At 45.8% G+C, this 23,762-nt stretch overlaps 1 pseudogene across 1 annotated transcript in view; it reads left to right on the forward strand.

Annotated features, from left to right (window-relative positions):
• The first annotated feature begins 278 nt into the window (after positions 1-278).
• The window catches only part of LOC309554231 (C-reactive protein-like), a 342,461-nt pseudogene continuing 318,977 nt past the window's right edge, over positions 279-23,762 (forward strand). Inside the window, exon 1 of the transcript XR_014226197.1 lies at positions 279-453. The product of XR_014226197.1 is annotated as a C-reactive protein-like (transcript). The remainder of the gene's footprint in view (positions 454-23,762) is intronic.

Here is a 23,762-nt window from a genome sequence, read left to right on the forward strand (position 1 = left end):
TATATCAGTAATTCGTTTTTTTTTTTTTTGTTTCCCTAGACTTGGAGAGTAAAGTTATCGTCTTCCCCAGAGAAACCTACACACCTCACGTCTTACTAAAACCTACAATTACAGAGCCATTGCAGAAAGTCAGCGTTTGTCTACGTTCCTATACCGACCTTTCCCGCCCCTATACACCCTTCTCTCTTGCTACTCCCGGGAAGGACAATGCCTTTCTCATCTACTTACAGCCTCCAGACACTTGTTCCGTACATATCAACCAGGAAGTCACTAATTTTAAGACAGACCATGAGTCTGTGGACTGGAGGCACATCTGTGTGACTTGGAACTCCAAAACTGGAGTGGTCCAACTTTGGGTCAACGGGAAACTCTACCCCAGAAGAGTCTCCATGAAAGGGTCTTCTATCGCAAATGAGACCAGCATTGTTCTGGGACAGGAACAAGATTGTTTTGGTGGAGGGTTTGATGTTTCTCAGTCATTTGTTGGTGAAATAAGTGACGTCCACATGTGGGATTATGCCCTGACACCACAAGACATACAGAAGGTCATCTCTGGTGGTCTCCTTGGAAATGTCATAAATTGGAAGTCTCTAGTCTATGAAATCAAAGGGGAAGCTCTTATCCAGCCCAAAGTTTAATGCTATCAGCTTATAATATACACATATGGGCTGATTTACTAAAGGCAAATACTCTGTTCACTTTGCAAGGGAATTTTCCTTAGTGTATTAGGTGAAGCCCAAATAACTTCCATCATTTGGTTTGGAGGCACATCTGTTTGACCTGGAACTCTGGCACTGAAGGGGCCAACATTGAGTCAGGGGCAAACTGAGAGGTGAAGCTCTGCTGACTTCCATCATTTGATTTGGAGGCACATCTGTGTGACCTGGAAATCCAGCACCAGAGGGGACAAACATTGGGTCAGGGGGAAACTGAGTGGTGGAGCTCTTCTGAATTCCATCATTTGATTTGGAGGCACATCTGTTTGACCTGGAATTCCATCATTTGGTTTTGAGGCACATCTGTTTGACCTGGAATTCCATCATTTGGTTTGGAGGCACATCTGTTTGACCTGGAATTCCATCATTTGGTTTGGAGGCACGTCTGTTTGACCTGGAACTCCAACATCAGAGGGAACCAACTTTGGGTCAAGGGAAAACTGAGAGGTGAAGCTCTGCTGACTTCCATCATTTGATTTGGAGGCACATTTGTGTGACCTGGAGTGGTCCAACTTTGGGTCAATGAGAATCTCTTGTGGTTGGGTATTCCTAGCAAAGTGAACTGTCACCACATTGACTGAGCTAAGTGAAAATTCTCTTGCAAAAAGAATCACTGGTTTGCCTTTAGTAAATTATCCCCTCTGTTCTTAAGATGCCCAACTGCTGGTTCTGGATTGCATTAAAAATTAAGATTTATTTTTCATTCACATCAACAGTGAGAGCTGGCAATGACAAATAAAGATAAAACAATCAATGAAGTGAAGGTCTCATAGCTTAACAAAAGCACATGAGAATTGTATACAAGATTCCAAATATTAGAAGTTTTTTTCCTAATTTCAACAATATTCATTTCTTGTAATTTTATTATCCACCTGACCTCTGAAAGGTTTACCCCGCTTCACAGCCAGGCCATTTTTTGCAAAATGGCACTGAGTTACTTTAACTGACAATCGCGTGGTCATGCAACGCTGTACATATATTTTTTTCCCCACACATAGAGCTTTCTCTTGGTGGTATTTGATCATCACTGGGTTTTTATTTTTATTTTTTTGTGACTGGGAGTACCATTGTGACTTAGTACCCTTGTGACTGAGAGTACCCTTGTGATTGGGAGTATCTTGGGACTCTGGGAGTATCTTGCGACTGGAAGTATCTCAGTGAGTACCTTTGTGACTGGGAGTCCATTGGGACTGGGAGCACCTTAGCACTGGGTGCTGGGAGTGACGTGGGGTACAGAGAGTGACACGCTGTGCTGTGAGTGACGTGGGGCGTTAAGAGTGTGCTGTGTGCTGAGTGTGATGCTAAGTGGAATGTGGGACACTGACTGGGGCGCTTAGTGAGACGTGAGGTGCTGAGTGGGACGCAGGGTGCTGAGAGTGACAGGTGGCTGAGAGGGTGCTGGGTGCTGAGAGTAACGCAGGTGGCTGAGAGGGCGCTGGGTGCTGAGAGTGACACTGAGAGGGAGACGGGGTGATGTGAGTGATGCTAAGTCAGACACAGGGTGTTGAGAGTGATGCTGAGTGGGACACGGAGCATTGAGAGTGATGCAGCCAGCTGCCAGTGATGCTGAGTGGGATGTGGGATGCTGAGAGTGAAGTGGAGGGTAACGTGGGGGGTGACACGGGATGCTGTGAGTGATGAATGACACAGGGTCCTGAGAGCGACGCGGGGTGCTTAGAGTGACTGTGAAGTAATTGGAATAGGTATAGTATCAGGGGAGCTTGGAGTAGTGTAGGTAACAAATAGCAGGTTGTTATCCTTAATATCACCATTAGAATAGAGGGTAATAATGTCCAATAGGATTGGAGATGCCACACACTGCACATCTTGCTCCATGTATGCGTTCCTTGATGAACCATTCGAGGGCCAATACTGCTGTGTGAGATGTGTGCGACTTGTTTCTCTGGAAGCTCAGATTCTGGATCTAGAAAACAAGGTGGTAACACTGCGCAGCATCAACAACCTGGAAAGGAGCTTGGACATTACCCAGCAGGTGCTGGCGGGGGCAAGCGTAGAGGAGGGTTGAGACAAAGAGGCACAGGAGCAGGAGGTAGGTAGTTGGGTGACAGTTAGAAGGAGGAGAAGAGCGAAGAGTGCTAGGGAGGCCAGTCCTGAGTTGGTACACCCCAATAAATATGCCAATTTGCATGATGTTGGGGATATAAGCCCAGGGGTGGCAGTGCTGGAGCAGGTGCCCTCTCCTAGCTGCCAGGGGAGTGATGACTCTGGTAAGGAGGGGCTGCAGAGATGCAGGAAAGGTTAGACAGGTAGTGGTAGTAGGGGACTCAATCATTTGGAGGACACATAGAGCAATCTGTCAAAAAGACTGTTCGCCGAACAGTATGTTGTTTACCGGGCGCTCGGGTTCGTCACATCGTGGATAGGGTGGACAGATTATTGGGCGGGGCTGGGGAGGACCCTGTAGTCATGGTGCACGTAGGCAACCAATGACAAAGAGGAAGGCGGAGAGTCCTAAAAAACTATTTCAGGGAATTAGGGAATAGATTGAGGAAAAGGACCTCCAAGGTGGTTTTCTCAGAAATACTACCTGTGCCTCGAGCCACACCAGAGAGGCAGAAAGAGCTTAGGGAATTGAACAAGTGGCTGAGGAACTGGTTTAGGAAGGAGGATTTCGGGTTCATGGAAAACTGGGCTGACTTCTCAGTCGGTTACCGGCTCTTTAGTGGGGACGGGCTGCACCTTAATGGGGATGGTACAGCTCTACTGGGAAGAAAGATGGCCACAAAGTTGGAGGGGATTTTAAACTAGGTTTTGGGGGGAGAGTTCAAAGGTAGTAACAGTCAGCAGTGAGCTTAGGACAGAGGGTATTATGGGAGTCAGCAGCGGCAATATAACGGTAATGTCAACTACCGGGGGGAATGAGTGGTCTAATCACAAACAAAGCATGAGAAAACTTAATGAGAAATCAATATCCACTCATATAACACTGAGAGGAGTATACACAAATGCCAGGAACCTAGCAAACAAAAAGGAAGAACTGGAACTGTTAATACATGAGGAGGACCTGGTTTTGTGGGGGTGGCAAATATTCAAGGGTATTGCTTGTATAGGAGGGACAGGGAGGGTAAAAGAGGGGGAGGGGTATGTCTCTATATCAAAAATGATGTAAGGGTGGTAGAGAAGAGTTACATTGTGGAAGGGACAAGTGATGAGGTGGATACCGTGTGGGTAGAACTCCACAGGGAAGAAGTAAGGGGGAAAGTAATAGTGGGGGTATGTTATAGGCCCCCCAACCTGAGGGAGGAGGTGGAGTTGAACCTTCTATCACAGATAGGATTGGCATTGACTTCAATTATCCCGATATTCACTGGGATGTGGGGACAGCTCACTTATTAAAGGCCCGTCAATTCATGAATGTCTTACAGGACAATTTCATGTCTCAATTGGTGGATTCTCCTACTAGAAATAATGCATTGCCAGATCTATTAATTCCGAACAATCCAAGTCTAATCTCAGATGTGGCAATACGGGACAACTTTGGATCTAGCGATCACAGGATGATCACATTTAGCAGAAATCATAGGAAAACAAGGCACACGGGGAGCACAAGAACCCTAAACTTCAGAAGAGCAAACTTTTCTGAGTTGTGCTCAATACTAGAGGGCATCAATTGAGACCTAACCCTAGAAACATTGAACACGGAGGAGAAATGGGAATGCTTTAGAAACATATTAAACAAAGGCATCACACAGTGTATTCCAATGGGAAATAAATACAAAGGAGCCAAGGTCAGACCAGGGTGGCTAAACCGTAAAGTAAAAATACTTATTTGAGAAAAAAATGGCCTTTAAGAAATATAAAAGGGAGGGGATATTATCAGCTTTCCAACAATATAAGGAATGTAACAAGAAATGTAAAAACATAATTAGGGTGGCTAAAAAAGACTATGAGAGACACATGGCAGAGGAGAGTAAGACAAACCCTAAGAAATACTTTAGATATATTAATAGTAAAAAAGTGAGGTCAGAGCATGTTGCACACATAAATAACAATGATGGGATGATGGTTACAGAGGACACAGAGAAGGCAACTGTACTAAATGCTTAACTGTAAACTATACTAAATGGTATACTGACCACGACAGTATTGTTAGCAGCACATCATAGGACATATCACTGTGGCTAACAGAGGCTGGAATCAAGGAAAGACTTAATAAGATTAATGCAAATAAATCACCAGGACCAGACGGCTTACACCCGAAAGTACTCAAGGAAATCAGCCAGGTTATATCTAGACCGTTGTTCCTAATCTTTGTGGACAGTATACTGACAGGAACTGTACCAGCTGACTGGAGGAAAGCCAATGTGATACCAATATTCAAAAAAAGGGCAGAGACATGTTCAGGGAAAATATAGGCCAGTCAGCCTGACATCAATAGTATGTAAATTATTGGAGGGGATGATAAGGGACTATATCCAAGAATTTGTTGAGGACAACAGTATCATTAGAAGTAATCAGCATGGGTTTACAAAGGGGCGTTCTTGCCAGACCAATCTGTGAACATTCTACGAGGAGGTGAGCAATGAACTAGACAGGGGGAGGCCTTTTGATGTGGTGTATCTGGATTTTGCGAAGGCATTTGGTACAGTTCCCCATATACGCTTAATATACAAGCTAAGGACTGCAGGCATCGACCACAAGGTTTGTTCTTGGATAGAAAACTGGTTACAGGGACATGTCCAAAGGGCGGTGATAAATAACGTGTACTCAGACTGGTCTGGAGTGGTAAGTGGGGTCCCCCAAGGCTCTGTTCTGGGACCAATTCTGTTCACTTTATTCATAAATAATATAGAGGACAGGATCATTAGCTCAATCTCAGTTTTTGCAGATGGCACAAAAATAGGCAGGGCAATAACTTCTCATCACGACGTAGAAATCTTACAGAAGGACCTGAACAAAATAACAGAGTGGGCAACAACATGGCAAATAACATAGACATATGAGGTTTAATGTGGAGAAATGTAAGGTAAATACACTTGGGGACTAAAAACATAAACACATACTACTCACTGGGGGGAGGGGGGGGCTCTGGGGAAATCCAGGATGGAGAAAGATCTGGGGGATCCTAGTGGAAGATTGACTAAGTAATAGCATGCAATGTCAAGCTGCAGCTGCCAAAGCCGGCAGAATATTAGCATGCATAAAAAAGGGGATAATTTCCAGAGATAAAACTATAATCCTACCACTTTATAAAGCACTGGTCCGGTCACATCTGGAGTATTCTGTCCAGTTCTGGTCACCAATCCTCAGAAGGGACGTGCTGGAACTTGAGAGAGTCCAAACTATTTAGTGGATTTGAAGACCTTACTTACGAGGAGCGATTAGACGCGCTTAACTCATTCTCCCTGGAGAAAAGACGCCTGAGAGGGGACATGATAGCGAATTACAAATACCTCAATGGCGATCCCAGCATAGGAAATAAACTATTTAGTCTAGTGGCCACACAATGAGATTAGAGGAGAATCGGTTTGACCTCAAGCTACGTAGAGGGGTTTTTCACTGTCAGGGCGGTAAGAATGTGGAACTCTCCTCCACAATTGGTGGTTTCAGCGGGGAGTATCAATACTTTTAAAAGACTCTTGGACGTGAATCTCAAAGAACACAATATTCAGGGATATGGGAAATGAATATCATCACTGACACACACACACGCCTGCTGGGTTGAACTGGATGGACTGTTGTCTTTATTCAACCTCCACTACTACGTAACTATGTAACAATATAACTATATGTATTCTGCTACATATTTTTGGTCAAAAAAATACCAGTAAGAGTATATTGGTCGGTTTGCACAAATGTTATAGCGTCTACAAACTACAGTATATACTGGAATTTGCCCAAATTAAATTTATATAATTTTTTCTTTTGGTGGTATTTGATCACCACTGGGTTTTTTTATTTTCTGCTCTAAAAAATAAAAAAAGACTACTTTCTGCCATAAAACATATCCAATTAAAAAAAAAAATGTAAAAAAAAAAAAATCGAATTTCTTCATATATTTAGGCCAATATGTATTCTGCTACATATTTTTGGTAAAAAAAAAATTCCAGTAAGAGTATATTGACTGATTTGCGCAAGTTATTTATCAGGCATTGAGGACCAATATCAGGGGTTGGGAATGATTTATAGTAATAATAAAAATAGTTTAACATTTGAATAAAAATTATCATTAAAATTTACCCCAAACCAATATTTTTCCCTTGGATTCAACCACTGCCAGAGATTTCAGATAGGTGACGGTACACCACCACACCAAACATATGGAACATAGAAGTTCTTCTATGTCTACTGGAAGAGGTTAGCTGGATGGTGTGTGGGGGAAAATATAGTGATATTATGTAAAATGTCCCCACCAATATACACTTTTCCGTGGCTGGATATAAATGATTGGACGAATGAGCTGCCATTTTTTGGTCCACTAAACCCCGGCTTGTCCATTGGACTTCCAGGTGAGGAAATGCAATTCCAGAATCTGGCCTGCAAAACTTCCATCCTTCCATCTAATGCTTGGCATTGTGAAGGCTGCCTATAGATCAGGGGTGTCAAACTCAATTTAATTGCGGGCCACATCAGCATTATGGTTGCCCTGAAAGGACCAGATGTATCTGTAAGACTGGATGTCCAGAACAACCCACCCCCTTACATCAGATATCAAGAGCTTCCCCACCATCAGAGATGAAGAGTCCCCTACCCTCCCTTAAATCCTAGTGCACCCACTTTACCTTGTGCTGCTGCCAGGAAGAAGCTGGGGGTGGAGCTGGGAAGCAGAAAGTGCAGGGTCTGGAGGAGGACCAGAGAAGGGCTGGAGTCTGCTGAATGCTGAGACCAGTGGAGGCGGAGATGAGGGGTGTTATGGCTGTACAGAGAGGCGCAGGATCTGTAGGTTGAGTTCTGTCATCCCCTCTACTGCCAAATGCTAATTGGGGGTAGAGATGAACCTGTCCACAGGTGCACAGAGAAGTGCAGGGTCTGATAGAGGAGTTCTTTCCTGCTCTCTACTGCTAACAGCTGAGATAATGTGGGGCAGAGACAAGCTGCAAGAGAGGTGCGAGGACCACATGAAATGGCCTGGCAGGCTGGATTCGGCCCCGGACCTTGTGTTTGACACATGTGCTATAGATGGTTTAACCACTTCTGGCCCGGAAGGTTTTACCCCCTTAATGTCCAGGCCATTTTTTGCGATTCGGCACTGCGTTACTTAAACTGACAATTGTGCAGTCGTGCAACGCTGTACCCAAATAAAATTTATGTCTTTTTTACCCACAAATAAAGATTTATTTTAGGGGTATTAGATCACCTGTGTGGTTTTTATTTTTTTGCGTTATAAACAAGAAAAGAGCGACAATTCTGAAAAAAAAAAAAAAAAAACAATATTATTTACTTCCTGCTATAAAACACAGCCAATAAAAATGCAAAAAACAAAATCTAATTTGTTCATCAATTTAGGCCAATATGTATTCTGCTACATATTTTTGGTAAAAAAAACCCCCCAAAAAGCGTATATTGATTGGTTTACGCAAAAGTTATCGCGTCTACAAACTAAGGGATAATTTTATGGAATTTTTTTTTTTTTTTTTTACTAGTAATGGCGGAGATCAGTGATTTGTATCGGGACTGCGACATTGCGGCGGACAGATCAGACACCTAACTGACACTTTCGACACTTTTTGGAGACCAGTGACATTACTACAGTAATCAGTGCTAAAAATATGCACTGTTACTGTTATAATGACACTGGCAGGGAAGGGGTTTACATCAGGGACGATCAAAGGGTTCATAGTGTCCCTAGGGGGTGCTTACTAGGGATGATCGAACGATTCGGGTCGACCATCGGTTCGACCCGAACATTGGCTGTTCGAGGTTCGGCCGAATTTAGAACTTTTTACCCAAAAAGTTCGGAATTCGGCAACCAGAACTGACCAAAATGCAATGGTTCAGGAACTGGGCTTTAAAAGCCTGTGATTGGACCAGAACCATCAGTAAAAGCCAATTGAGGGGCAGGAGAATGCTAGGAATGTGATTGGAGTGACTAGGGGGTCCATAGTCCAATCATTAGTGAATACGCCCCCCAGTATATAAGATAGCCCCCGCCAAATTCCTAGCATTCTTATACGGGACATGAAAGAGAGTGGAATGCTGTTCTGTTACAATGTGTTACAAAGTGTAATTTAGCAATTTTTAGTGTGAGGAAAGGGATATCTAGTGTAGTTAGGGTGCTATTTTTCACTATAGTTAGCTTTAATTTATTCAGTTTCTGTAGGGAAAGTGTTAAGTGCAAGGGGACCGTAGTGTAGTGTAGGGTTAACTGACTGTGACTGCTATGGAAGGGTGACAAAACCCTTCCATAGCAGGGTGACCGCTATAGAGAAAAGATCGTTTCTCTGTGTCACTTCGGAACAGGAATATGGCTTCGCTCCCGTCAGCATTCTTTATGCTGCAGGCGTTGATAGTGCTTTTTTGAGGACATGTTTGGAGTCAGGCATGACATCTGAACATGTCTATAGGGGTATATATATATATATATACATACACCCATGTTTGTATATATACATCTGCACATATATAGGTGTTAAAGGAGCAGAACACTATACCTTTGCTAATGAAATAATTAGCAAATATGGCTATGCTCCTAACACACCTATATATGTGTAAGTGTAATATACATATAAGTGTGTGTGTATATACTGTATACCCCTATACAGAAGTTCAGATGTTTTACCTGCCTCCAAAGAACCCAACGCCTGCAGCAAAAAAAAAATGCTGACGGGAGCGGAGCCATATTAGTGCTCTGAAAGTGACAAAATACAAACAATCTCTTTTTTTCTGGTTCTGGACATGCTACAGAGCTGAAACTTCACAGGTACACTTTTTAGACCCCCCAGATACTATTTTTTTTTTAATTTTTTCAATAATTGCCTTTTTTATCAAAAATGACAATTTTTAAGAACTTTTTTTGTGTGATTAATAGTCAATGGGGCATGACTCAGAACCCTCGGCACTTTTTAGGGGCATTTATTGGGTTTTAGGGCTTTAAAATTGTGTTTTTTGATTACCGAAGTTCGGGTCCCATTGATTTCAATGGGGTTCTGCAATCCGGGCCGAACTTTCGGGTAGTTCGGATGTTCTGGCCGAACCGAACTTTTCAAAAGTTCGATCATCCCTATTTAAGAGCAACTAAAGCCTATTACACACACTTTTTTTTTTGTTCAATACAATGGGGGAAAAAAACTGAAGAGCTCAGGATGTTAGTACAGCGATCTCCCCCACTTAGCCATTGTGTTCTGACAGACGGCATGCCGATCAGCAGACCTTCTTTGCTCATGCCCCTTGGACAGAGGCTTGATGTTTGGCCGGTTTCTGTCAGACCTGCTGCCATACACATGGAGCGAATGTCGGCCCGTTTTCTATTAAACTGGCCCGATACAGTACAATATTAAGCCCGTGTGTATGCCCCTTAAATGGTGGAAGCAGCCTCCTAGATACAGCTAGAAGGTTCCTCCCCTCTGTGTCTATTTTCACTCCTTACTGGTTCGTTCACATTTATTATCAAACCCACTCTTCCTCTTAAAAGAGGTTCTGGCCCCCCCTAATATCTGCAGGTTGAGCACCACCGTCTTTTATCTGGAGGGTGGATAGGCAAATTAAGTGAAAAAATGTCCAGAAGCACCAGTTTTACAACATACACCCTAATGAATACAAATGGCAGTCTCCTTTTCATAGTTGTGTCTTTTTTTTTTTTTCAAGTTACTTTTATGTTTTTAGCCCCTTTGAGCCTCTGCAAAGATGATGTGGTCCAAGAAAATGGACAATGAGAAGATGAACCCCAGTAGCCAAAATAGTCACTAACTTCTCTATGCCCTTTAAGGTGTATGCCAAGACCAAAAAATAAAAATCACAATGTTACATCTCTTTAAAGACCTGACAAGTGCAGAAAATGACCCGTTGATCTGCCAGAAATGCACGCCGCTGTAATTTCCTGTTGTGGGATGATAACACACAGCCTTATTGTGGTGTCAGCCCTGCCCAGTTGCTTTATAGCTACTTAAACCCTCACCTTCTCACCTCACCTTCTCCTTATCTCTGTAACATAGACATTAATCATTCTAGAGTCAATATAAGAACTGGGATGGTTAATTAGACTTCCTACGATAACACAGGAAGTAATCACAGGGCAAAGGGCAGCTCTGAATTTATGATACGAATAACAGTTTTTTTTTTGGCACTTTTCAATAGCAAAACACTTCCAATGGTTTATTAAAGGAGAACCCTGGGGTAGTCAAACACACAAATACATACTCACCTCCATGGGGCAATGCAGTTGCCCCACACTGGATCTAAGACCAAGAGCTGAGTGATCATCTGACCACTGGATATTATTATTATACGGGATTTATATAACAGCAATAGTTTGCATAGAAGTTTACAAAATGAAGGGGGGCAGTGCAGTTCCAATACAATTCAACACAAGAGGGTTAGGAGGGCCCTGCTTGTGAGAATTCCAAAGGGGAGGGGCAAGTGTTAAAAAAGGTAATAACTGAGGGATAGGTTGATGAAGAGGGTAGAAGTTCATTTTTGTAGGCGGAGGTGGGGTAGGCTTCCTCTGTGAGTTTTTAGGGATTGCCTAAAGGTGGACAGAGTAGGAGGCAGCCAGAGAGATTTGGGTAGAGAGTTGCAGAGGATGGGAGAAGCTCCAAAGAAGTCCTGGAGGCAAGAATAGGAGGAGGTAACGAGCAGGGGAGGACTGGGCCAGGGGGCAGGGGGGCGGTTGCCCCTTGGGCCGCTCTAGTTCCCAGTAAAAAGGCTGCACAGCTTCTGCCACAGACATGCCTAAAGAATTCCTGGTGAAGAGAAGTGAAAAGTCCCTGCTGCTGATGTACTGAGTGCGGGTAGAAGACGGGGACAGAGCGCAAGCCTCCCTCAGCATGGATGGTGTAAACTGTGTCTGAGCAAAGGCCAGTTTCATGCCCCACTGGAGACTCTCCTTCCCCGGCCAGCCCCAACCAAGCTGTCCCAGCCGCCCCCAACCACCCCTTGCTGGCCAGATTGGGAACCCAAATTCCGCCAGTGAGTAGAGAGTACCTGGAGCGAAGCTTCAGCCTGGAATGGGGGTCAGGAGGAGGCTGGGAAGAGGAAGAGTGGGAGGGGGGGCAAGTCCCTGCACCATGGGCCTCTGGTTTGCATTTTCCCCCTGGGCTGAAGGTTGCCAGTCAGCCCCTGGTAATGAGGGAGCTAGAGAGAAGGTGGTCTTGGGAGGAGAGGATGGTTTGTGTGGTATTTTGAGATAAGATTGGTCATGTAGCTCGGGGCAGAGCTGTCAATGGCTTTGAATGCTGTTGTTAGAATTTTGAATTTTATGCGGTGGGCATGTAGAAGCCAGTGTAGGGATAGCCAGTGTAGGCAGTGAATACCTAATAGTTGGTAAGATGGATGAGTCTGGTAGTAGCAATCATTGTGGATTGGAGGGGGGGTAGCTTGTGTAAAGGTAGGCCATTGAGAAGGGAGTTGCAACATTTGAAGTGAGAGATAACAGTTACATAGTTAGTCAGGTTGAAAAAAGAGAGAAAATCCATCCAGTTCAACCAATAAAAAAAAATAATAATAATACAATCCAATATACACAATTCTATACCAACATAACCGGAGAGTGAATTTGTTTGTGGTGTTCGTTAGGAAGAGGAACATTTTTAAAATGCTTGGAATTGTTTTAGCCAGTGATTGGATGTAGGGCAAAAAGGAGGTTTCAGAGTCTAGGATTACACCTAGCACCCTGGCACGTGTCGTGTGACTGAGAGTTGTGCTATTGATCTCGATGGTAACGTCAGAGTAGAGGGAATCAGGAGAATAAAACGTTATGAGGTCAGTTTTGGACGTATTAGGTTTGAGGAAGTGGTGTGACATCCAAACCGATATGTCAGTGAATCAATAAGCGTAACATAAGGGGATTGAAGAGGTGAGCCAAGGAGTAGAGAGATTGATTTGTGTGTAGATGTCGCAAAGTGCTGGGTATATCGCTCTTGCCATCATGGGACATTCCTTAATGAAGATTTCATTGAGCTTTGTTCCCTCTAGTGCCCAGCATGGGGAATATGACATCATTTCCTGATTGCAGAGAGAGAGAGACCACTACTGAAAGCAGGGGATCGTTAAATATGTAGTCCAGAAAGCCAGCTGGCTGGAGCGAGAAAGAATTCTGGGTGAGCAGTTAATAACCACTTAAGCCCCGGAGGATTTGGCTGCTAAAAGACCAGGGGGTATTTTGCGATTTTTTACTGCGTGACTTTAACGGACCATTGCGCGGTCGTGCGACGCTGTACCTAAACGAATTTGACGTCCTTTTTTTCCCATAAACAGAGCTTTCTTTTGGTGGTATTTGATCACCTGTGCGATTTTTTGATCATGCGCTATAAACAAAAAAAGAGCATCAATTTTGCAAAAATAACAATATTTTTCACATTTTTTTATATGAAATTCCCCCCAAAAAAATGTAAAAATCAAAATTTTTTAACATTTTCGGCCAATTTGTTTTATGCTACATATGTTTGGTAAAAAAAATCACAAAAAGCGTATTTTGATTGGTTTGCGCAAAAGTTATCGCGTTTACTAACAAAGGGAAAGATTTTTGTCATTTTTGGTGGTTTTTTTTAACGTGTAATGGCGGCGATCTGCAATTTTTATTAAGGTACTGCGACATTGCGGCGGACAGATCGGACCCTTGACTGACATTTTTGACACTTTTGGGGTTACCAGTGACATTACTACAGTAATCAGTGCTATACATATGCACTGTTACTGCAAAAATGACACTGGCATGGAAGGGGTTAACTGTATTGGAGAGGGAGGGGTTAAGTGTGTCCTAGGGGCGTGATTCTAACTGTAAAGGGACATGGCTATTGGTGTAAAAACAAAGATCAACGGTCCTACATAGTAGAACCGTCTGATCTTCATTTTTACACCAGGGAGAATGACAGGCGGCTTGTTTACATAAGCCGCCTGACTTTCTCCCTTCACCGGAGCGATCGTGAGTGACCGGCGGACGATCGGGTCCGCCGGTCACACGCTCTGACTTGTCAGTGAACGAGCCGGGGCGGGCGCCCGCAATTGGCTCACAAGTCAGTGACAGGCGAGTGACGTACCCCTACGTCACTCTGCCTGGCCGGGGCTGACCGCCGCAGTATATACTCGTGCGGCGGTCGGCAACCGGTTAAATAGAACTGTCTGGGGAGGGGCTCGTTCTCTTGGAACATGAGACCTGCAGCTATGGGAGCGAGAGGCTAGGCTCCCCTGGTTGGGGTGAGCAGGCGCGGAGGGCTTTTCCATGAGTGAGCCTTATCCCAGGAGACCTCAGAGTGACTATCCGGGGCCAATCTCACCCATGCCCACACAGACACTGCTGAATCCCTGAATCATCAGGTGGCCAGTTGAGCATCTTCAACTGACTGCAGATCCGTCAAGAGCCTGCTCCAGGACGCCCTATCTGCAAAAGCCTTGGTATCTCCAGGATTGGTGAGCGGGCAGAAGCCCACCCTTAATATTACATTCAGAGATACTGCATGCAGACAACGTCACCCCACCATTTGTACATCAAAGGCCTTCTCCTGGGACACCTTGCTTATTCTTTTTGCCTTCGCTGGTTGCCATTGCACAGCAACATCTTTGGACCCCTTCATAGCTAGCTAAAGATTCCAGGCATCCCTACTTTAAGGACTCTCCCAACACAAAGGAATTAGCCTTCAACGCTTGTTTATCTTAAAGGGGAAATCTCACTCAGGTTTTACATTTTGGGTTTTGTTATTTCTTTCTACCTGTGGCGTCTGGGCGTAGAGGGAGCTAACTGACAAAAGGTCTTCCCTCCCCCTCTCTTGTACCTGGGGCCATAGGTTTCCCTTAAGATCCGTTGGTTTCTATCCCCAGGTTTACTGTTATTACCATTTCATAATGCATCTCCGTAATTCTGTTTGCTGCTAAAGTTGCAATTTGGGGGAATACCCACATTTTACATTTTCTTTCCCTGTGTTAACTCAAGAATATCCAGTAAAATATCAATTTGCAATCTCTGATAATTCTTTGGGTGTCTTTTGCATTCGCACTCTCTCTTCAAATTATGTCAGAACCCAGGGTGTCAGAGGTGTCGGGAGGATTGCAAGGTCAGGACTTCTGGGGACAGACAACTTCTAGCGGGCCCTATGGGGATGGGGCTACATAGAGATGGGATTGGAAGCTGTGGGAGATTATCAACTAGCACAGGGAAGAGGTAATGAGAGAGGATAGTAGGGGCCTAGGGACAGAGTCTTGGGAACCTCCAGAAGGTGAAAGCCAATAACCAAAAAAGCTCAAGTCCCTCCCACTTACAACTGTGTGTTTAATCCAGAATCACTGGGACTCCACCCAACATGTTTCATCATGGGTGACGTCCTCAGAGGCAACTTTTGGCCTTCTCTTTTTGGACTGTGAGCATCAGCTTTGAAGTGATACTAAACACACACTGTGTATTTGTCCCTTCTATTTCTGTATGTTGCTGATAACACTGTAATTATTTTAATTAAAAAAAACATCCAAGTACTTTTTTCCTAAACGATATTCAGCTACCACATGACCCAGCTCTCTCCCAGCCTGTCTGCAGGGAAACATAAGCAGGAGGAGCTTCTAGTTCTCTGCTGGTAACATGTTCAAAATAAAAAAAATAAAAAGAGTCTTTGGGATACAAAGTAAAAATAAATAATACATTTAAAAAAAAAAATTAAAAGTAAAAATAATTAATAAATATTAAAAAAAAACAGTTTAAATTGTCATACAAATATATATTTGAAATCAAATCTTTATTATTTTTTTGGCAATCACACGGTGTGGGTGGATTTCTGCCCATTAAAACTTGTGTCTGTTTCTTAGAATAAGAGGGAGGTGAAGCCTCCATTAATCTACACATAACATTCTCCTTCATTGTGTTTACCTAGTTAGTGGGCATGGAGGAGGAGGGAGGGAGTGGTCTGTCACTTATCACTGTGTATACGCCTACATGTGTGATTCTGTAGTCACGTGGGCTGCTCAGATGTGGAAGGAGGAAATGTTCAGCATAGAAACTCACTGAAAACTGAGCATGTGCAGAACTGCCACCACAGCTGCAAAATCCCTAGCTGAATTGGGGACATGGACAGGAGGGGGAGATAGAGAACAGCAGGATCAACCAGGTTTGTAAGTCGGACCTTTTTAGTGGGGATCAGTTTAGTGGTGCTGAGGGTTTGGCCCTTTGGGGGTCAGTGGAGGCTTTCTTTCTGGTGGAACACCTCTGATCCCAATTGCACAGTGGAATTATGGCACATTCAAGATGTTTCACTTTCTGGAACTTTGCCATGATTTGTGATGTCTTTATTTGAATGATACACATTCACACTTGATTGTCAACACTTTGATTATCGTATTTTTTTCTCATAATTCATTATTTGTTTTTTTAATATATGGTTTTGAAGTTTTGCAGCATGTTATTCTCCAAGGAGAAAAGATGCTTAAGGAGGAGCTTCAGATTTCAAAAAATTAAAATTCAAAACAGTACAATAATAAACAGACATTTACCTGTCTATGGATCCAGCGTTGTCCTCACCAGGGCTGGTTCTTTGCTAGTCTCCAGGTCCCTGAAACCTCTATGTTAACTGTGGGGAGCTGGCTATGACTTCTTGTGGCTTCATTGTCTTTCTAAATGAACTGTTCTGCGGCCTTCTGAGACCTGTGGCATGACACAGTAGGTTGACGTCAGGAAGGGGGGTACAAACTCCGCTCTGGTCACCTAGGCAGTTGAAATTAAAGTGCTAGTGGGTATGTGTCAAAAAAAAATAAAAATCCAAACATAGTTGAGGAGAGGGGAAGGAGGAAGAAAAGAACAACTTCCATTGTTGGGTGAAGTTCCACTTTAAGATGAGATATGATCACAATATACAAATATCTAAATGGTGACTGTAGCATTGGAAGAAAAGTATTCAGTCTCAGGTCGCTTAACAAGGCATGTGGCAACTAAATGAAGTTGGACGAGAAGCACTCTAACCTTAAACTGTATAAGGCAGGGATCTCTACACTGCAGTCCTCCAGCTGTTGTGGAACTACACGTCCCATGAGGCATTGTAAAACTCTGACATTCACAGACAGGACTAGGCATGATAGGAATTGTAGTCTCTGAACAACTGGAGGACAATAGTTTGGAGACCCCTGGTGTAGGGCGCAGTGGCGGCTGGTGCTCAAAATTTTTGGGGGGGTGCAAAAACAAAAATGTAATAGGTATTGCTTCGCGGCAAAAAACGCGGTAAAAAAATTGCATGACTTTGAGATCATGGCACAGGTGATGGAATAGGCATGGCACAGATGGTATAGGCATGGAACAGGTGATGGAATAGGCATGGCACAGGTGATGGTACAGGCATTGCACAGGTGATGGTACAGGCATGGCACAGGTGATGGAATAGGCATGGCACAGATGGTATAGGCATGGCACAGATGGTACAGGCATGGCACAGGTGATGGTACAGGCATGGCACAGGTGATGGAATAGGCATTGCACAGGTGATGGTACAGGCATTGCACAGGTGATGGTATAGGCATGGCACAAGTGATGGAATAGGCATTGCACAGGTGATGGTACAGGCATTGCACAGGTGATGGTACAGGCATGGCACAGATGGTACAGGCATGGCACAGGTGATGGTAAGGTCATGGCACAGGTGATGGAATAGGCATGGCATAGATGGTATAGGCATGGCACAGGTGATGGAATAGGCATGGCACAGATGATGGTATAGGCATGGCACAGGTGGTGGAATAGGCATGGAACAGATGGTATAGGCATGGCACAGGTGGTGGAATAGGCATGGCACAGATGGTATAGGCATGGCACAGGTGATGGAATAGGCATGGCACAGATGGTACAGGCATGGCGCAGGTGATGGAATAGGCATGGCACAGAACGTACAGGCATGGCACAGGTGATGGAATAGGCATGGCACAGGTGATGGTATAGGCATGGCACAGGTAATGGTATAGGCATGGCACAGGTGATGGTACAGGCATTGCACAGGTGATGGTACAGGCATGGCACAGGTGATGGTACAGGCATGGCACAGATGGTATAGTCATGGCACAGGTGATGGAATAGGCATGGCACAGATGGTACAGGCATGGCACAGGTGATGGTACAGGCATGGCACAGGTGATGGTATAGGCAGGGCACAGATGGTACAGGCATGGCACAGGTGATGGAATAGGCATGGCACAGATGGTATAGGCATGGCACAGGTAAAGGAATAGGCATGGCACAGATGGTACAGGCATGGCACAGGTGATGGTACAGGCATGACACAGGTGATGGAATAGGCATTGCACAGGTGATGGTACAGGCATTGCACGGGTGATGGTATAGGCATGGCACAGGTGATGGAATAGGCATTGCACGGGTGATGGTACAGGCATGGCACAGGTGATGGAATAGGCATGGCACAAATGGTACAGGCATGGCACAGGTGATGGTACAGGCATGGCACAGGTGATGATATAGGCAGGGCACAGATGGTACAGGCATGGCATAGGTGATGGAATAGGCATGGCACAGATGGTATAGGCATGGCACAGGTGATGGAATAGGCATGGCACAGATGGTATAGGCATGGCACAGATGGTACAGGCATGGCACAGGTGATGGTAAGGTCATGGCACAGATGGTATAGGCATGGCACAGGTGATGGAATAGGCATGGCACAGATGATGGTATAGGCATGGCACAGGTGGTGGAATAGGCATGGCACAGATGGTATAGGCATGGCACAGGTGGTGGAATAGGCATGGCACAGATGGTATAGGCATGGCACAGGTGATGGAATAGGCATGGCACAGATGGTACAGGCATGGCGCAGGTGATGGAATAGGCATGGCACAGGTGATGGAATAGGCATGGCACAGGTGATGGTAAGGTCATGGCACAGGTGGTGGAATAGGCATGGCGCAGGTGGTGGAATAGGCATGGCACAGGTGATGGTACAGGCATTGCACAGGTGATGGTACAGGCATGGCACAGATGGTATAGGCATGGCACAGGTGATGGTAAGGTCATGGCACAGGTGGTGGAATAGGCATGGCACAGATGGTACAGGCATGGCGCAGGTGGTGGAATAGGCATGGCACAGGCATGGCGCAGGTGGTGGAATAGGCATGGCACAGATGGTAAAGGCATGGCGCAGGTGGTGGAATAGGCATGGCACAGGCATGGCACAGGTGATGGAATAGGCATGGCACAGATGGTACAGGCATGGCGCAGGTGGTGGAATAGGCATGGCACAGATGGTACAGGCATGGCGCAGGTGGTGGAATAGGCATGGCACAGATGGTACAGGCATGGCGCAGGTGGTGGAATAGGCATGGCACAGGCATGGCGCAGGTGGTGGAATAGGCATGGCACAGATGGTACAGGCATGGCGCAGGTGGTGGAATAGGCATGGCACAGATGGTACAGGCATGGCGCAGGTGGTGGAATAGGCATGGCACAGGCATGGCGCAGGTGGTGGAATAGGCATGGCACAGATGGTACAGGCATGCCACAGGTGATGGAATAGGCATGGCACAGGTGATGGAATAGGCATGGCACAGGTGGTACAGGCATGGCACAGGTGATGGAATAGGCATGACACAGGTGATGGTATTGGCGCCTCTGCTGGTGGAAAACCCCACCCCCCATCGGCACCAATGCGGCGGACGCATGGCGCCGGTGGTGGAATAGGCATGGCACAGATGGTACAGGCATGGCGCAGGTGGTGGAATAGGCATGGCACAGGCATGGCGCAGGTGGTGGAATAGGCATGGCACAGATGGTACAGGCATGGCACAGGTGGTGGAATAGGCATGGCACAGATGGTACAGGCATGGCGCAGGTGGTGGAATAGGCATGGCACAGGCATGGCGCAGGTGGTGGAATAGGCATGGCACAGATGGTACAGGCATGGCACAGGTGATGGAATAGGCATGGCACAGGTGATGGAATAGGCATGGCACAGGTGGTACAGGCATGGCACAGGTGATGGAATAGGCATGACACAGGTGATGGTATTGGCGCCTCTGCTGGTGGAAAACCCCACCCCCCATCGGCACCAATGCGGCGGACGCATGGCGCCGGTGGTGGAATAGGCATGGCACAGATGGTACAGGCATGGCGCAGGTGGTGGAATAGGCATGGCACAGGCATGGCGCAGGTGGTGGAATAGGCATGGCACAGATGGTACAGGCATGGCGCAGGTGGTGGAATAGGCATGGCACAGATGGTACAGGCATGGCGCAGGTGGTGGAATTGGCATTGGCACAGGCATGGCGCAGGTGGTGGAATAGGCATGGTACAGATGGTACAGGCATGGCGCAGGTGGTGGAATAGGCATGGCACAGGCATGGCACAGGTGATGGAATAGGCATGGCACAGATGGTACAGACATGGCGCAGGTGGTGGAATAGGCATGGCACAGATGGTACAGGCATGGCGCAGGTGGTGGAATAGGCATGGCACAGATGGTACAGGCATGGCGCAGGTGGTGGAATCGGCATGGCACAGGCATGGCGCAGGTGGTGGAATAGGCATGGCACAGATGGTACAGGCATGGCGCAGGTGGTGGAATAGGCATGGCACAGATGGTACAGGCATGGCGCAGGTGGTGGAATAGGCATGGCACAGATGGTACAGGCATGGCGCAGGTGGTGGAATAGGCATGGCACAGATGGTACAGGCATGGCGCAGGTGGTGGAATAGGCATGGCACAGGTGATGGAATAGGCACTTACCTGGCGACGGCTCGGCTCCCGGCGGCGGCTTCTCCCCTCCTCGCTACTCCGACGTCCGTCCTCTTCTGCTCGGCTCCCGGCGGCGGCTTCTCCCCTCCTCGCGACTCCTCTTCTGCGGCGGGCTGCGGCGGGAAAGTGACCGGGCGGTGACGGTGAGTGACTGATGCACGCACCGGCACCGCCCCCCAACGAGGTCACCATGGATGTCCTGAATCATGATTGGTCCAGGCTGGAGTATGGACCAATCATGATCCAAGACATCACAAAAGGGGGTGGTGTAGCGCATTGCTCTGCGCTACAGTTATGCCCCAGAAGGCCGCCAATTGGCGCCTCTGCTGGTGGAAAACCCCACCCCCCATCGGCACCAATGCGGCGGACGCCAAAAGGGGGGTGGTGTAGCGCAGAGTTCTGCGCTACAGTTACGCCCCAGAAGGCTGTCTATCGGCGCCTCTGCGGGTGGAAAACCCCACCCCCATAGGCACCAATGAGACGGGCGCCCCTTGTGGGCAAATTTTTTTTTTTTTTTTAAATCTTTTTTTTTCTTTTTCTTTTTATTTGGGGGGGGGGGGGGCGGCGCCCCTGCGCCCCCTATGGGCCGGCCGCCACTGGTAGGGCGTTCTTTACTGCCAGAGCAGTAAGGATGTGGTCGGGGGTGTCAGTGGGGAATATTGATAATTTAAAAAAACTTTTACATGGGCATCTTAAACACAATATACATAGTTACATAGTTACCTATAGTTACATAGTTAGTCTGGTTAAAAAAAAAGAAACAGGTCCATCCAGTTTAACCAATAAAAGGGAAACAAAACCATACAATCCCATATACACAATCCTATACCCGCAGTTGATCCAGAGGAAGGCGAAAACCCCCAAAAAAGCATGATCCAATTTGCTCCAGCAGGGGAAAAAATCCCTTCCAGATCCCCTGAGAGGAAGAACTGCAGCTTGGCATTGCATGATATTATTAGGCTTAGGATCTACCAGAACACCCAGATCCTTCTCCGCTATGGATTCCCCCAGATCCTTCTCCGCTATGGATTCCCCCAGATCCTTCTCTGCTATGGATTCCCCAGATCCTTCCCCGCTATGGATTCCCCAGATCCTTCTCCGCTATTGATTCCCCCAGATCCTTCTCCGCTATGGATTCCCCAGATCCTTCTCCGCTATGGATTCCCCAGATCCTTCTCCACTATGGATTCCCCAGATCCTTCTCCACTATGGATTCCCCCAGATCCTTCTCCGCTATGGATTCCCCAGATCCTTCTCCGCTATGGATTCCCCAGATCCTTCTCCGCTATGGATTCCCCAAGATCCTTCTCCGCTATGGATTCCCCAGATCCTTCTCCGCTATGGATTCCCCAAGATCCTTCTCCGCTATGGATTCCCCCAGTTCTACTCCCCCTACTATGTATGATGCATACACATTCTTACCCCCAAGTGTATAACTTTACATTTATCAACAATAACACCCCCTGTGTATTTACATCGCTACTTTGATGTTAAATACCGGAGTTATGGCTGCAGATAGCAGATAGCTGCCATAACCCCAGTATTTTTCTACACGGTGGGCTGTCCTCTTTTACATAAAAGTAGTCACAGCAGTGAATTCACCACGGAATCACTTTTATGGGCGGTGGGAGAGGTCCCCCCCTCTCGCCACTTCCCAGTCATTTTCCCCTACTTACCGGGGCCATCGGTAGCAGGGAAAACAATCCGGTAGTTTCTGGTGCTGTGCAGGAAGTCCAGTGAGAGCAAGATGGCCCCCACTTCACTCGTTGGCCTTGGAGGATCGGAGCTTTATGTATGAGATTTTTTTGTCGTGAGATTCTTGTGGTAGTGTGTCTATGTGGTACACTTGTCGTGATACTCATCTTGCTGCATATTTTTTATTAATTAGCACTTTATATATTTTGATATGGCCGTCATTGGTCAATTTTTTGCTTAGCACTACATACGTTTTAAATGTGATCGTCACTGATCTTTTTTGCATTCACTCTTTATATTACTTTATTCCAGCATATGGGGTCACTCACATATATGGTTTTATTATTATGAATATTTCCAATATTTCTATTTTAAAGTTTTTTACTTTGTCATATGTTTTTTAGTGGTTCACATATTTTTATAGGTGTTTTAATGCTACACTATTTTGGCCACTAGATGGCGTTTTCTATATATTATCCAGCAAGATGAAATAGACACATTGCCCTGAAATCTCATTATAATCATTTATTATGAGATTGTTTAAATTTATTGTAATCATACAAATTCTTTTATGTATGGTATTTTGGAATATTGTACACAATTCCCGCTGTCCCGTTTTTTGTGAACAACCAATGAGCATACTTCCTATTCTGGGTATTGTTAGTATCGCTCATCTAGGCTATTCCATCTTAATAGAAACCAATATTTAAGCTGCTTTCCAATGGAGAATATATATGAAGCATCTTTTCATTGTAAATTGGTTCACAAATTATGCGGAGACATTCGGGTATTCATGAGGAGATGTCCTCATATGATGTTGTTTGTAAATGCTTACTTCCTCGTTAATACCAGCAATGGGAGGAGCGATTTGTTGTTTACATCCTCCGCCGCCTGGCCATGTGACTTCCGGCGGCGTGCGCACTAGATGATTGGTCGACGTGCGTCACTTCCGCCGGCATCTGATTGGCTGACGAGCGTCACTTCCGCTGATCGCGGATTGGCTGACGTTTGTCGCACTTGCCGATTGCGGATATGCAGCGGCGGACCTCGCGGCCAGTCAGCGGAGATGCGGGGGTACTTAGGCGTGTGAGTTGCGTCTGGGGTCACGCCCAGACGAAGTCTATTGAGACGAAACGTTGGCGACTCCAGACGCAACGTCCACACGCCCCCTGGAAACTAGCCGGCCTTCACCATTTGCTACCTGGGACTGTTCGCGGGACGCCGCACCTTTATTCCTTGCTTAGCCAATTGATATGCCTGTCTTTTCATGATACATTGTGAGTACAATTTTTAATAAATAAGATTATAAGTTTAAATGGGATTACGCTATGGGCCTCGTTTTCTTTTCTTCACATATTCATTTATGATTGATGAAAAATACTGAGGAGTGCCAATCCTATATTGATCCTTCCACGCATCTTGAGAGGCGGTCTATTAGAATTGAAAGAGTATCCACGTAACATCTGATCTTCAGTGGTTTTGATTAATAGCTGGGAGAGGCTGACTCATTAAGTTGAGCAGCCATGGA

The sequence above is a fragment of the Pelophylax lessonae genome (assembly GCF_965119305.1).
Source record: "Pelophylax lessonae genome assembly, chromosome: 4".
In the NCBI taxonomy this organism is placed as follows: domain Eukaryota; kingdom Metazoa; phylum Chordata; class Amphibia; order Anura; family Ranidae; genus Pelophylax; species Pelophylax lessonae.